The sequence below is a fragment of the Myiozetetes cayanensis genome, unplaced genomic scaffold (assembly GCF_022539395.1).
Source record: "Myiozetetes cayanensis isolate MyiCay16 unplaced genomic scaffold, myiCay2020 scf14, whole genome shotgun sequence".
Classification (NCBI taxonomy): Eukaryota; Metazoa; Chordata; class Aves; order Passeriformes; family Tyrannidae; genus Myiozetetes; species Myiozetetes cayanensis.
Genome location: NW_026087048.1, coordinates 16,001,568 through 16,016,869, shown reverse-complemented (window position 1 = coordinate 16,016,869; position 15,302 = coordinate 16,001,568). Strand labels below are relative to the sequence as shown.

Below are 15,302 nucleotides of genomic sequence, written 5' to 3'. Positions count from 1 at the left end.
TTTCTGGAAAGAGGGGTGGTGGTCGTGGTGGTGGGGAGCCGAGCTTTTATTTTAAGAAACTGTTAGGGTAGGGAGTGTGTCATACTTGACAAATGGAACAAACGCTCTTCCATTTCTTGCTTGTCCTTGCCTTAAAACAGGAATTAAGTTAACCACAGTGCTGCATGTTAATTGCATGTTTACTGGGCTAATGAAAATTACAAAAGGGTTTTGCCACCTCGATCGGTGATGAAAAAGTATGAAGGCGATTGTCATTGCAGCCTTCGGGGAGGGCCCGGGGGTGGGGGGGAAGGACCAGGCACGAACAGTATTGATCAGAAGAAGGATAAATCTTTTAACTGCTTGTTAATACCATAAATATGGTCTACACAAGTTTCCACTCTTGTTAAGTCTAATCAGTACATGGAAGATGGAGACGTAGTCCACTTGAATGAATTTTTATTATTGCCAGAGGGGTACTTGCATCTGTGGGCTCCCTCCTCTCCTCACTTTGAGCCTCTCCCCCCACCCCCACCCCTTCCAAAATCCTTCCTTGCAGAGGAGGATCATGAAGGTGTGCAGAAAGGAGACAAACCCAAGCTTTTCGTCCTTTCTTCATTTTTCCAAACTCTCCTCTTTTTTTGTAAAGCTGAACGGGTCGTGGTGGGGAAAGCCTAAAGGGGGAGCACTCCCCCAGCCTCCCCCCACACACACTTTATTCTTGAGATCTGTGGATGAAAGGTTGATCCAGTAATTCAGTTTGATGATAACCATTTTCATGCTTGAAAACAATCTGCCAAATTAAACCTAAATGGAAAGAGCAGTGGGAAAGGCAGTGAGAGCAGGGCATTTTGAAATCCCCCCCACCTCTCCGAAAGGGATTGTTTGGTCAAAGGAGGAGGGAAAGGCAATTAAATAGACTAAAGATGATTTAAATCCCAACCAAAAATAATTCCAGGGAGAAGTTTCCCCCCTCCGGTGTTGCCCAGCCCTGGATTTGAAAACTTTGGCCCAACTTATGGCAATAGCTACAACTTTGCTCCGCAGGGGTCAGAGGTGAGGGCTATTTTAACCCTAAAAGCCTGCGAGTGACCAAGGTTGCGGCTGGGCTCGCAGCACTAATAGCCATAATTACCTCCTCCCCTTCCAGGGACATTCCTCGCAGCAGCAGTGTTAGACGCCGAATTGAAGAAAATCCTGGAGTTGAACATATCTTGGGGGGTAAATAACAGCAATATGAAGGAATTTCAGAGCTCTCCCTTTTGCTTGGGGGATTGAAGTTTTTTTCCTTTTTTTTTTCCTCCTTTTTTTTTTCCTCCCTCCTTTCCCCCCCACCCCCCCACCCCTTGCCAGCATTCCCAAGGCGCTGAGTCTTTGTCTTAGAAGGAATGGAGTGTCTGAATGGTGTGAAAGGGACAGAGAGGGTTGCTTCAAATCGATTTTACTTGTCCTCTCTGTCTTTTCGGATCAACGCCCTTCAATGGACACATAGGTGCTCTTTCAACCAAAAACTTGTGCAACATTTTCTGCCTGTATTGGTGCTAAATACAATAAATGCTGGGCAGATTTTTTTTTCTTTCTTTCCAAAGCAGAAAGCACCCTAATTAAATTGTTTTATATGGACAGTCAAGACAGACCAATTAAGTATGCATTAGTATAAAGATATATTCGAGAGATAAGCGCTCTATAGTAGCCCTGTCTAGGTAAGGTGTGGAAAGTGTCCTCTCGAAGAGAGGCTGTGAGCAAGGTTTCATATGGATTTTTCCCCTCCATTGCCTCCTATACTCGAGTAACGGTCTGAATAAGTTAGCGAAAAGCCATTAGTGAAAGTGGTTTCTAAACAAAGTTAACAGGTGGATGTAGCTGGTTTTAGATGGGAATAACAGTCGCACATCTGTAATACAGTCATGGATTTATGCAGCGCCTATGCAGGCAATGTCCATTTACAGAGATAAACGCCTTCGACCTATAGCTGAGGTGCAAACGCACACACATGGGAATAAAATAAATATCTGGGCACCTCTGTGGGCTGCAGGACATGATGTGAGTGAGCACACACAGACGATACAGATATAACTGTGTAGCCATTGTGTACAGGCACCCAGCCTGCATCAAAGGCAGGCACCCGCACACCAGGCAGAGCTGTCTCAGACATCTCACCGGGCACAGCACAGTCCTGGGGTAATTACAAGGGGAAATGTTTCCTATTCCAGGCATGGGCTTCCCCAGGAGTGAAATAGCAGATCAGGATAAAACATACACATACACACGCGAACTTCTCTTTCTGCCCATTTTATCACCCTGGGAAAGCTCTCGTTATGGTTAACCACAGGAAACGGGCTTTAAGCTCTTCTCCATTTCCATTATTATTATTATTTTTTCCCCTTCACTGCAGATTTTCCATCTCGTTCAGAAAAAAAAAAAAAAAAAAAGCCAAACCAAAAAACAACAAAACCCTAAACAGACAAACAAAAAAGCGCTCTGCCCCCAGCCCTGCCTCAGCCTGGTCCTGGGGCAGGCAGAGCTGCGGGATGCGATGAGGAGGAGGGATGTGGGCTGGAAGTTGCTGGGGCACCCTCCATCCGTGGGCACTTCGTTCCATCAGAGGCTGTGGGAGCGAGCCCCGTGCCCGCAGATGCTGCAGGGCGCGACCGGGAAATCGCCCCTTTATCGTGACATTGCACCGCAGAGACAGGACGGGATTTTGCTGGAGGGGTCAGGGGAGAGGGAATCGAGGGGTTCTGGAATGCGGGGCAACGATGCGGCTGCCGCCCGCTTTGATACCCATTTCCCAGCAGCGTTCTGGATGTGTCAGCCCATCCTAGGGGTACGGGAGATACGCGGGCGAATAAGCCATTCCTTGCTTAGGTGCTTTAATGGCACGGTAAACAGGTTAGAAACAGACGTTTTTAAAGACTCAATTTCTCTTTATTGGTTACCTTCGAGGATAAATCATAACAGACCGTATAGGGGGCAAAGAATTCATCTGAAGGAGATCTCAGCAAGTCACTACCCGGACAATAGTCCACCTCCTGTTGGGTTGCGTATTGATCAGGAGAGGAGCTGAGGATGTCGCCACACTAAATATTTACTGATCACACACAAATAGCCGAGACTCGAACGATTTTCTCCTGTGAGGAGAGCAGAGAGAGAAGGGTAAATCATTTTATTAGTGTGTATAAAGCAAAGAGCACACTCTGGCTTGGAGTGTTTTAAGATGTGTCTTCAGCTGGATGAAAAGAGTTAGGGAAATCGATATGGAGTGATTAGACGAGCCAGTCGTGTCAAAGAGAGAGGCTGTGAATTTCATGGATTTGGTTATACCGGGAGGGGGAAAATATATCGAGAGATTAAAGGGAGGAACCCATTGTAGCAGAGCCAATGAAAAAATAATATCTAATCAGACCCGGCAAAGGTAGGGACGGGATAAGACCCACATTTCTAAAGAATCACATCAGCTGGAGAGGGATCAGGGACACACATGAAAGAGGCAAACGGGGGGAGAGCTGGAGAGTAGGAGCCCAGAAATGCTACAGAGCAAACCTAGGAGTAGCAGAGAAAAGTCGCCTCTATGGAGCAAAGCTGAGACACCACGAAAAAGGGGACAAAAGACTCAGGAGCGAGGGAAAGGAGAGGAGGGCTGGAGTAACCGGGTGCCTGCCTTGGAGGTGATGTTGAGGGGTCCCCAGTCCCGTGTACCCACCAGGCAGGGAGGGCTCTAACAGCAGAAGCGAGGGCACGTCCACCTCACATCCGAGGGGTTTAAATCTTTCTCCTACAAGTTTTGTCCTCCCCTCTCCTTCTCCCCCTCTCCCCACAAGCAAATGTGGTGAGTAAAATGGATTTTAGCTTTTAACCACCTCATTTTATCCACGTAATGACAAGGTTCGTAATGTGTAATCTACAGATTACTGCCATTCGAGGATGACCACAAGTGGCATGAGAAAAATAATAATATTAAAAACCCAAAAAATCGGCGTTTCTGCAAATGACAAAATGGCTAAAACCAGCCCCTACTTTAAGTATTGAAGTTGGGGAGTTGCTGCTGCAGGATTTTATTGGTCGAGGAGAGCAATTGAGCCGTGGCTCAGGTACAGCCCTGGGGTGTCTAGGCAGATTAAAGAAAACTTCTCTGGAGACAAACAAATGTCCGAGTGCCAAAGGGCAGAATGATGGGAGTAGGGCAGGGCTCTGCCAAGCGACCTTAAAACACGTTCTGTAGGGATGCTGGGGATTATTATTACTGGTTTTTGCCTCGAATCCGTGATGTTTGGGCCGTGTTCACACGTTACCTTCTCTCTGTGTGTTTTTCGTAGCAGAAAATGGGATGCGACTACAGAGAACTAAGTCAAAGGAGCGATAGAAAGTTTGAGCCGCACTTTAAATGATGATGAATGCTGGGAGGGAGGAAAGGCATCTCAAACTAGGAACCGAGGAGTAAAACTGATGTGAAAACAGCTTTTCACTTCTTCTCCAAGTGCTAATTTTGCTACTGTAAACAAACACTGAAGTTAGAAACAGCTGCAAATAGCCTGCCGGGCACCCAGGGCTCAAGGACTGGAAGGGGTGACTTTCGTTCATCCCTCGGGCGGAATTTCCCCCCACAGCTTTGCTTTTTTTCCCCGAGATCAGGGGTTGATGCTGATTTCAGTCGTGGAGAAGGGACAAAAAATATAGGCATATTAAGAGTATTTCATGTGAGCCTATAGAGTGCAGGCAGCTCGGCTGGATCACTAATGCAACAGGAAACCTCGGGACAGACTCAGCCTAATTAACAGTTTTCCATAGCTGAAGCGATTTTTAAGAATCCCAGTGGATTAGCCCAATATGTTCAGGTGTGAGGCTACGAGGGCCTATAACTCCTTTCACTATAATCTTATAACCTCCTTACCTAATTCCTTAGATTGCAGATAGGAAGAGTCTGACCCTGGAGGTCGTAAAGAGCTGGGTTTCATTAACCCTTCCCTCCCCGGCGCCGCTCCAAGGTTAACTGCGCCGGGCTGTGTGCTCGGGGGAGCGAGGGAGGGCGGGCAGGAGAAAGGGATTTGCGAGAGGGGTCCATCCGACGGGAGGGCAAAGCTTAAAATGATTTCTGCTCCCTTCGTTCCCTCCCTTGAGCCAAAGGAAAAATGGAAATAGGGAACTTTTCTCCTTCCCATGCATCGGGAGGTGCATAAATGTGAGGATGTTTGTGAGACAATTCGTCCCCCTTACACCATTTCATTATTGTTTATTATTTTAAAATTTATTTTTTTTCCCGAATGTGTGGGAAATGAAACATTCTAGAACCACCAGGAAAAAGCAAAGCAATCTCCATCTTTAGGACCAGTACCAATCTCTCGAGCTTCTTGTCCATAGTAGAGCTGTAATCTTTAAAGAAAAAAAGAAAAAACATTCTAGAAAAGCTTCTCAGACTGTATTTGCCTGGGAACACACCTGGTTTATATTTTAATAGGTAGTTACATTGTATTGATTCAGGGTACATCATTGATGTTGAAAGTTAATAACTCTCAAATTATATCTATCTGCCTACATACATAATTGCATACACAGTATAACACTGGAGGAATTTGCATTTTGCAGCACATTCTTTGTTCTTAAATCTTTTAACACATTGAATTGTTCCTTTGAAGAAAGTGTTATTGAACCACATGTTTAAGGAAAAGATGCTTCTAAACTATATGTTTAAGCAATGAAATTGTTGAGTGAAATACGGATTTCTTTGTATCTCACACAAACCCTGCCACACGCCAATCTTAACCTATACATCGAACTGCCTTTTTTTTTTTTTTTCTTTTTTTCCTCCCAGTCAGAAGGCAGAAATATGTGAACTGCTGAGAGAGGTGGGTACTTTTTGGTAAGTATGTTTAGATATGATCTTCAGATACATTTATTGTACTTTCAAATTCTTGGGATACTAATTGAGCTAGCAAACAATATCCCAGCTGAATGTCTCAGCTTCTTCCCTATTTAACAAGCTTTAATATAGAAGTATATTGTAGCCATCCTTCTAGTAAACAATATAGCTGAGGAGTCAGCAAAAAATGAAAAAAACATGTTAAAACCAAATTATAATTGCTGCCTTATATCTGACTCTTCTTCCTTTCTGCAGTCCTAATGAACTCTTTAAAGTTTTATTTATTTATTTTTTTTATTTCTGAGTGACAGATCAAAAATAATTAGCAGAATCAGAAGCAGCCGGGAAGCTTGAAATAATGTGTCTAAATATTTCATATTGCTACTTATAATACCAGCCCATCAGTTGTAAAAAGAACCGTTCCCTGTTTATTCCATGGTAGTTTTAAATACAGAAAGATAGATTCCTTTTTTTTTTTTTTTTTTTTTTCCCAGGGCCTGCTTCAGCACTGCCATAAATAGAGATTGAGCTATCAGGAAAAAAAGATAGAATAAAATAAAACCAAAAGCCTGTACAGGAATAGAGAGAGACAGATAAATGTATAACTGCATCTGAAAGGTGTTTCATAGCACACTGGGAGATGGTTAAAAAAATTAAATCGATCGCATATTTATAACCTCATAATTAAAATACAGTCTTATCTCTCTCCTCTGAAAGGTTGCAGTTTTCTTGGAAGTATTTTGAGTGCATATTTTGAACTCCATGTCCCGAATTGAATTAAGATGAGCTGTTTTGTCCAAGAGTGAAGCCCTTGTTTACAATGTAAGGTTTAAGTTTCAGCTGCCTACTCATTGCCGTATCATTTTCTTTATGTGTCACGTCCTTACATTGGCAGATTTTATCTAAATTTATGTTAGTTTATATCAAATTCTAATTTCTGTTTATAATAAATTAGTCAATATAATCAAAAACAATCCCCCTTGTTTGATGGAGGTAAACTGGAAGGGAATCTTTCACATTCAAAGGGTTAAAGTTAAACCGAAAACTTTAAATTAAAGAGATACCAGCAAACAGTGAAAAATGACACGTCTGCTCTCTTTCGACAAGCTTGCATTATATCACATGTAAGGAAGCCCAAATTTTTGAATCTAAGACCAGTTTTAGTTTTTAATAGGAAATAATTACATGGAACTTTATTTCCAGAGAGAATGTCCCTTCCAGCTACAGTGTTTTGCTTTGATCTAAGCATTAACTGGTAATAAAATAACCATATTTTGGATCCTAAGCATATTGATGCTTAGAGGAATGTTATGCTTTCAATCAAATTTTAACTTCAGATTATCCAAAGGTATTCATCCTTCTTTGGTCCGAAACCAATTTGCTCTCTTACTCCTACAGCTACTCACATGTGGTTCAGTATATATTGTTATTTTATAGTGGAATTTGCACTATTGAGGTGGAAAACTTTTAGATGGAGCGAGATCATGTTCCAGTCTGGCAATCTGGGCTGTTTCTCATATAGGTCCCCAGTCCAGCCCTTCTTTACACTTGCTGTACACCACTACCATCGCTCACCTCCAAGGATGACCATTGTGTCAGTGTTCTGTTTTAAATATTCTGATTTATTTATTTATTTATTTATTTAAACCTGGAGAATCAATCACTTGGACCCATCCTGAACAATTAACCTCCCCTTTATATTACAGCCCCAAGTGCAGTACTTCATAAAGACATGAAAAGGACATCCCATGTCAGCAGGACCCGAGCCCAGGCTTGTCACAGAGTATAAAAGGGGAGAGAAGGGGAGTTTTTATCTCTTTGCCCCACCAATTATTAATAGTTCTAAGTTTCAATGTGACAATAAAACAGTTTTGATAACATAGCTCATGGGTTTCTCTGCCACATAAAGTTTTCTTAATAATAAAAAAGAAGAAACTTTATCCCTGCTAAATTAAAATAGGGCAGATGTTGGATATGGTTCATATTAGCCAGCCTTTCACCCCTTTGCCCCTGGCACTAAAGTTCTGACTTTTTTTTTCTACTATGTCTGTTTCTAACTGAAAGGTATTATTCCTGCCCTTGCTCTCTTCTTCTATTTATTTTTTCAGTGTCTAAAATTAAACCTATTCATTTAGTAATATACATTCTATTTCACATTGCTAAACCTGGCCAGAGAGGGGAAATGTTTTCCAAAAAAGTGATGCACCACTGACCTTAAAAGAAAACATGAAGCAGGGAAAGCTGTTCTTAAAAGGTTTATTTCTAGTGAATTTTCTAGCTCTGTTGACATTATAGGGATAATGGCTGTATTGCAATGGGCTTTCAAGGCCCAAGAGGTTTATGTTTTCTTCTGACCATAACTCTAATAAAATTTTAAAGGTGCACGAAGTCTCATCACTTTAGATATTTAAAACTAGTTTGAAAAATCTCTTGGGAAACATATATTATAGTGGATAGTCCCATTGAGAAAGCAGGGGATAGACAAAAAAAAAATACCCCAAGCCCAAATCCAAATAAAACCCCCCAGGTTTTTTTCATGCTAGCTCTATGAAAATCCTGGCTATTAAACTCCCGAGGATAGTACAGCTCTTTTCTCCAGGGCTGTGAAGATAGAATTTATTGTCCATTTGGAATGATCAAGTTTAGGCTAATAAAAGGCCCTCTGTAAGCAGAAATGCCCAAGTTGACGTTTGGCAGAGTTTTCAGTGGTGGAGTTTACACAGGATGGGGGCTCTGCACTATTTGAAATTACTCATATCTCAGCAGCTGAAGATGATCTGACACACACGAGTAAACGTTCGTGGGGGATGGCTGGAGGTTAATCAGCGTTGCCTTCCGAGCTGGATGCTTGAAAGCAGGAAAAAGTGAAAGCTGCTCTCTCAGCCCTTCCCTTTGCTAAGGTGCTGCAAACTTTTATGATTTTTTTTCTTCCCCTTCCTCTTTTACTGTCTGTCTTTGTGCCTGAGGGCCAGTGAAAGAACACTGCAGATTCTAGATTGCTTTCAGAGTTTCCCTTTGCTGATGATGGATTACCATGTCAATTTAAACGGCATAGGATTAATTTGTTTCAATGATTTCTCTTTAGGCTGAATGCCAGTCTTTTTTTTTCTATCTCTCTCCTTGCTCTTCAGAAAAAAATAATAACAATAATAATAATAAGTCCTTAAACCCCCCCAAACACTTTTGATATCCCACATCAAAAAGACAATAATAGAAATAGACAAGTTAGGTGTAATGTTGCAACACAGTTGTAGGTTTGAGTGTTTTTATCTCATTCTAAGGGGCTGCAGCATACAGTCAGTCACATTAAAATGAAATTGGATCCAACGTTTATTCAATAAATACTTGTCTTGTAGGTAATCCAGAGCAGAGTGCTTTTGACACATAAGGACTTAATTTGTCTTGGATAACAAGTTATTAATATGGCACATTTAAACTTGCCACCTACAATAAGGTCATTTAGATCTATAATACGACTCACGAGAGAACTTCATAAAGCCAGAAACAAAGTTTGAAGCTGCCTCCGAGTCGCGGAGCAGACGCACGGCTCACGGTTTGCTCTTTTCAGAAGAAAGTTCAGAGCAAGTAGGAACCACCCAAACCCAAATGGTGTGCATCTGCTCCGCTTTGAAAGGCGACCGTAAACGGAGTAAGGAGGGGAGGGAGAGAGGGGGGAAAAAAAAAAAAAAAAAAAAAAGAAGAGAACCCAAACACACATTTTTGAATGAGTAAGCTTTAAAGCTGTGCTGCGTCTGCTCGCAAACTCATCGCAGCTTTGAAAGTGAAAAAACAACATTTGGTTCCGAGTGCAAATTCGCCTGCATTTGCACCCTACCTCTTCCATGTGCTCCGCAATCTACTCACTTTTAATAATAAGCGGGGAAGTTGGAACATAATCCACCCATAAATGTTATTACTGTAATTTGACTGCTCTGTGTTTGTTCATGCATTAGCTGTATATGTGAGGCGAAGTGGTGATGTATGGTGGGGATCCCTCGTGCGGCGTGAACAAACAGGAGGTGTTTTGGGTTTCAACGCCCAGACGCTGTGCAGTTGTTTTGAGTTTTGGGGTGTCTGGCTTCAGACCTGCCCTAACTGAACGGTGCCTGCAAGAGGTGCATCAGGAGGGGTATATGATGAGAATTCTACGCAGGAGGTGTTTGGTGGATGGCGATTCTGTCTCCACACTCTGTCCGTGAGCTTTATTATTCTGCTTTTATGTATTAAGATCTTGGTTGCTCTTGCCCTGGCAGATTCTGTCTCTTTAAGTAACTAAATCTCATTTTTAAGCTCTTCCTGGGAAAAGGGTGTTACACATGAGTAGAAAAATGCAGGCAAGAAAGGCTAATTGAATGAAAAGGGAGAATTAGGTTAAAAATAGAGTACAATCTAGTATCACATTTTCACTAGTGTAACCTGAAATGAAGGTGTCTCCAAGTCCCCAGTGATGCCAGAGTGTTTAGATGTTGGGCACAGATGGAGACACCTATTGAAATGTGTCTGAAGAAGATTAATAGGACTTGTCAGTGTTGGGAAAGCACTGCTTTGCTGTAAATTTCTACTAGCACAAGATGAATTACCGATGAATGCTCAGTTATCAACCCCATCACTATCATTGGACACTAAATCAAATTGAGCAGTTATCTACAATCAGAAAATTTCTTTTAAAAATAGGCATACACCTTTAGGCTTAAACTCTTTAATAAGACAATATCCTCGATGGTATGTGTGTGTTCACGAAGGGATATGATTTAAAGTATCTGTACAAAAAGCTTCTGTTCGGAAACGAACTCCAAGTTCAGTGTGAAATCAGGGTTGTCAAACAATAGAAGATATTCAGAAAATACTGGTTATATAACACAGTGTTCTGCTGGGGGCCTGATCCAAAATGGATTTTCATGCATGCCATTAGATTTTGGATCCATCCCTATTTATGAGAGGTTTTCTAAATCTCTTCTCTCCCCTTATTTATGGTGATGATAAAACCCCACTTCTTTCTACCTTAAAGACTGAGCATCCAAATCATATGTTAATGCAAAATAGCTATCAAGACTCAGGATATATGTATAACAATAACACCACCCCCCAACATATTTAGGAAATTACAGCTTAATATAATGAACTAGGTGATGAAAGAATCAATGAATAATATTTTAACCGAGAATATTTCTTTCTCTCCTTTATAAAGGGGGAAACTGCCGCAAGGAAAGGTAACACAAGCATTTACCAGCCCACTGCTGAAGCATATTACCTGCATTTACCATCTGATGCTGCTGATGGCGATGATATTAAATAAGCATTATATACTTCTGGTTTCTAGTATTTGTTTCCCTCTCACCCAGGCAGTGCACTACTTTATCCAAGGGGTTTTATCATGGCGTGTTTTCCAAAGTCAATTTTTCCCTTTTATTAGAGACAAGGGCAGTCATTTGTGTTTAAGGAGGGAGACAGGTACAGAGACTTTATCTGATCTGCGTCCCCAGCCACCACTACCTTCTTAATCGACGTCAAATTCCCACTCTGCAGGATCAGGCCCTATCTGGGTTACTCCTTAGCCAAGAAAGGTATCCTTCCCTTCCACTCCAGACATCTCACCTGTGATGTATGCTACTTTTTGAGGAAGGAATGATGTGCTGTTCACCACAAAGCCTTTTACGCGTTTCTCATCTCCAGCCAAAGCTTATTATTTACCCCCTTAAAAATTCACCAGGATAAGGGATAGCAGCAGTTGTTTTCTTCATTTTTACACCCTAATTTTCACGCAGCAAATGCCCTGCATTAGGACCAGATTCCACTCAGATGGAAGTTATTAACTTTAAGCAGGATGGGCCGATTCCATCCAGCCACAGCCCGTGCCCTTCGAACGCAGTCGCTTTACAGCATCACCATGTTTATTTTTTTTCTTTGGAGGGCATGATTCTTTAAACATATTTGTTTTACACAGAGCAGCAGTTGAATCCTAACTTCTTTTTTTCCCCACAAACATGTAAAGAGAATATTAATAGGGAATATTAACAGAGGTGAGTGCAGCATGATGCTAGTTAGATTGTAGTAGCTGAGAAATATGAACTAGTGAACATAATCCATAAACTCCATTTGGTTACTATAATACTCCAATCTGTATTTATTACAACCCCACTCTGATGCTTATACAACTGCAATTGCTAGATTTATACACTCTAATGGTTTCACAATAGGAAAAACCTGTGTTCTTTATCTTTCTTTTCCTGTCCAAAATAACCCCTTCCACATATACTTCAGGCTTCTCTGGACCTTGTCTGGGTTTAATCACAGGCTCTGGGACAAAATGTGCATTATTAAGAAATATAAATATTTTCAGAAGCAATCAAAGGGTTGAAAGATTGATTCGGCATGTAGATTGGATTTAATTCGAAGCAGCTTTGTTCTAATGAGGACTACTGGGATACAAAGACGGCAGCCGCTTATGGCCACCAGTTGGGAACCTCGACTTGCTGCAGCAACCTGTCAAGAATTCCAAGGAACTGCCAGGTAATTAAACAGTGAAGTTGTGGGGAGGACGCTGGTCTATTGTTTGCAGCCTCCTCCCGAGGCTGGATTAGGATTTCTTGAGCCCCTGTTTTACCAAAATGAGATTCTTGCTGCTTGCGGGGCCAAACCCCGCAGTCCCTCACTCAGGGAAAACCCCAATGGGCATTGTGGGTGGGTTTACCTAAGGGAAAGGTGGTAAAGCTTTGCTGAGCCTCAAGTCCAGCAAATTTGGGAGCCCTGTAGCTATTTGTTCCGATTCCAGACCTGGTTGTTTTTGCGGTGACTTGTTCTATTAAATTTTGCTATCTGTGCTTCTAGATGTGATGGGACTTTTTTGCACAGGGAGGTGTTTTTCCCTATGGAGAAATACAGCTCTGGGATGGCTTGGAAGCTCTTGTGTCCTTGTTGGGTGACCCAGAAGAACTGGCGGACCCGGACTGTCTCCTGCCTGCAGTGTCCAACAAAACATCCTTGAGATGATGCTGAACCAAAGGGGACCTTTGATTGCTTTCCCCTCAGACCGAAAAGACACCCAAAGGTAAAATTTCAGTGTGGGCCATAGGGGGGGTGTCACGTCACGGGTGCTTGGGGAGCACACGACCCTGGGAGCTTTCCTAAACGCCGGGCGTACAGTCAGAATCACAGGATATACAGGATCAAACACGGACTAGTTTCGCTCTCCCCTTAGCCCCCCCTTGCCTACTTTTGTCCATAAAAGCAATAGAAAGAGAGAAAGCTTGAATTTTCTGAACTGTTTCACCCATCCACAGCTGGAATTCCAAAGCGAAATGAAAATGCCTTTAAAATCAACCCTACATGGGAGCCTGAGAGAACAAGTTTTCCTTTGTTGTAGGGTATAGTATTATTTGCTGTAGGTTTTTGATATACATTCTAAATTAGGCCTGCAAAGGAATGCTTCATCTTTAATTCATCACTCTCAGCTGAAAGAGATTAGCAATGTCTAGCACGCACCCTTCGTATGGTGCTGACCTCATCAAGTATGGCCTGAAATTAATTAGCCTCATTCATTCCAAATGGAAAAGGATAATGGAGCTGCATTTTAGAGATGACCATCACAAATTGTATGCAGCATATTTAAAATCCCTCCCCCCTCGCTCCCCTCCCCTTTAAAAAAAAAAAAAAAGACCTATGTAGATTAAAATTCTTTCCAGAACTTGCAATATGTCGGAGTTATCGAGGCATTAGGAGCAGAAACCACTCTGTTTTTATTTGTGGAACTGGGAGCCACATTTTGTATGTGTGGCTGTAAAAGCAGCAAGCCTGTCTTAATGGCAGAACACCTGGAATTAATTTGATATTTCCAGGTGCTCTGGCAAACTGGGACATCAAGCACTTGATGTTTAAACATTCTTCCACTGGCCTGCCTAAATCAATATGAAAGTGGTGTCCCTTTGTCATTCATACATGCAAAGTGCTAGCACAAACTCCAGCTTGGCTTCAGAGTCCTACATCACTCATAATCTAATTAGAAATCAGAGCAGAGCTGAAGCAGCATTCTTTGTGGATTCTTGGGCGGCAAATAGGGATACTTGTCTTTTGTTTCCCTCCACGATTGCATCGTTCACAAGCTTTCACACCACATCTCTAAAGGTGCTTAGGTGCCTCAAGATGTTGACAGGCATGAAGGACAAGATTATTTAGGTGCCTAACCCGGGTGATTTCAAATGGAATTAAGCAACTGGATGTTACTGGGTGTGGGGCGGGGGGGGTGGAGCGGGTATGGGGAAGGAAAAAAAAAAAAAAAGCTTCCAGTGCATATTAAATGCTCTAATTTGTTGTCCTAAACTCTAGCAATGTGTGTGATGTTTTTCCAGGGTAAAATTGTCTGCAGGGTAAATTTCCTGAAGCCTGCTAATTTTCCCTGAGGTCAGCAGGGTACTCGGTTTTGGGCAGTGCAGCCCTCCCTGTCTGGGCACGGGGGTGGCGTGTGCTCCAGTTCCTTCCCAAGGCACAGGGAAAGTAATGAAGGATGTGGGATTTCCCACAGGAATTTGGAAGATGCCCATGTCTAAGACAATGGTGAGGACTGGGCCAAAATACAGATCCAGCCTTGATTCCTCCATTGGATCCAGCCTGTCTTGACCTACAGCTGCTGATGGATCGCAGTGATCTGGACCCTTCTCTCTCCTTACTCCCCAGCATCAGGACACCAAGAGGACCTGAGAGTACTGTGAGTAAGAGATATGCTTTTTTCTCACACCAAGTAATTCATCGTGAAACTTCAGATTTTGAAATTCAGGGTCAAAATGGCCTGTGTTTGTAAACCCAGGGCTTGAGGAACATTCCTGCAGTTTGTGTACCCAGGGCAGGATACATAGGGAAAATATTTTGTGATATGTGCTATAACCACCTCATACTCCCCAAAATGGAGAATTGATTATTTCTCTTTAACACAAACAAACATTTGTCTTCCAAAGACCACTTTCCTTGACTGCCATTGAATCAAAGATTGAACTCATTGTTATTAATCCTAAATGAATTCAAGTTTGTCTACCATGAACAAAGCTGCTGCTTGCCATCTGATAATCCAAATTTTCTCAGGAAAAAAGAATGAGCAAATGTTAGAAGCAGCAGGTGAAATCATACCACAGTTATTAAGCCTTCTTTCAGGGGAAGTACAGGATAGATTAAATTGTTATGTTAGGCCATGTTGTGAGTCCATGTCAATTTTGTCTGAGATCTTATCTTAGCTCAGAAATGTTTCCTCCTAAATTAAACTAAACGCTGAAGACATGAGAAGCATATTGACCCAAAGATTCAAAAATTTGGACTCAGCAGACTTCTGATCTTTTGTCCACAGAGTATCGAGTTGTAAAGCTGTGGAATATTAAATAATCAACTTGCCTAAATTCATTTGTTATGCTGGAACACTGGCATGATTTTTCCTTGCTGTTTTCTTTCAGAACCAGACATTATTTTGCCTGCAAGCTGGTAA

General features: G+C 42.0%; 1 long non-coding RNA gene across 11 annotated transcripts in view; it reads left to right on the top strand.

Annotated features, from left to right (window-relative positions):
- LOC126637077 (uncharacterized) overlaps window positions 1-15,302 on the top strand; it is a 45,008-nt gene that overhangs the window by 2,049 nt on the left and 27,657 nt on the right. For 9 of the 11 annotated variants that reach the window (XR_007628187.1, XR_007628183.1, XR_007628179.1 and 6 more), the window contains exons 1-2: window positions 9,534-12,884; window positions 14,355-14,537. This is a non-coding gene — a long non-coding RNA (uncharacterized LOC126637077). Of the gene's footprint in view, window positions 1-5,788; window positions 5,837-9,533; window positions 12,885-14,354; window positions 14,538-15,302 lie in introns of those variants that run through there. The other 2 variants (XR_007628181.1, XR_007628178.1) reach the window with 2 other exon arrangements.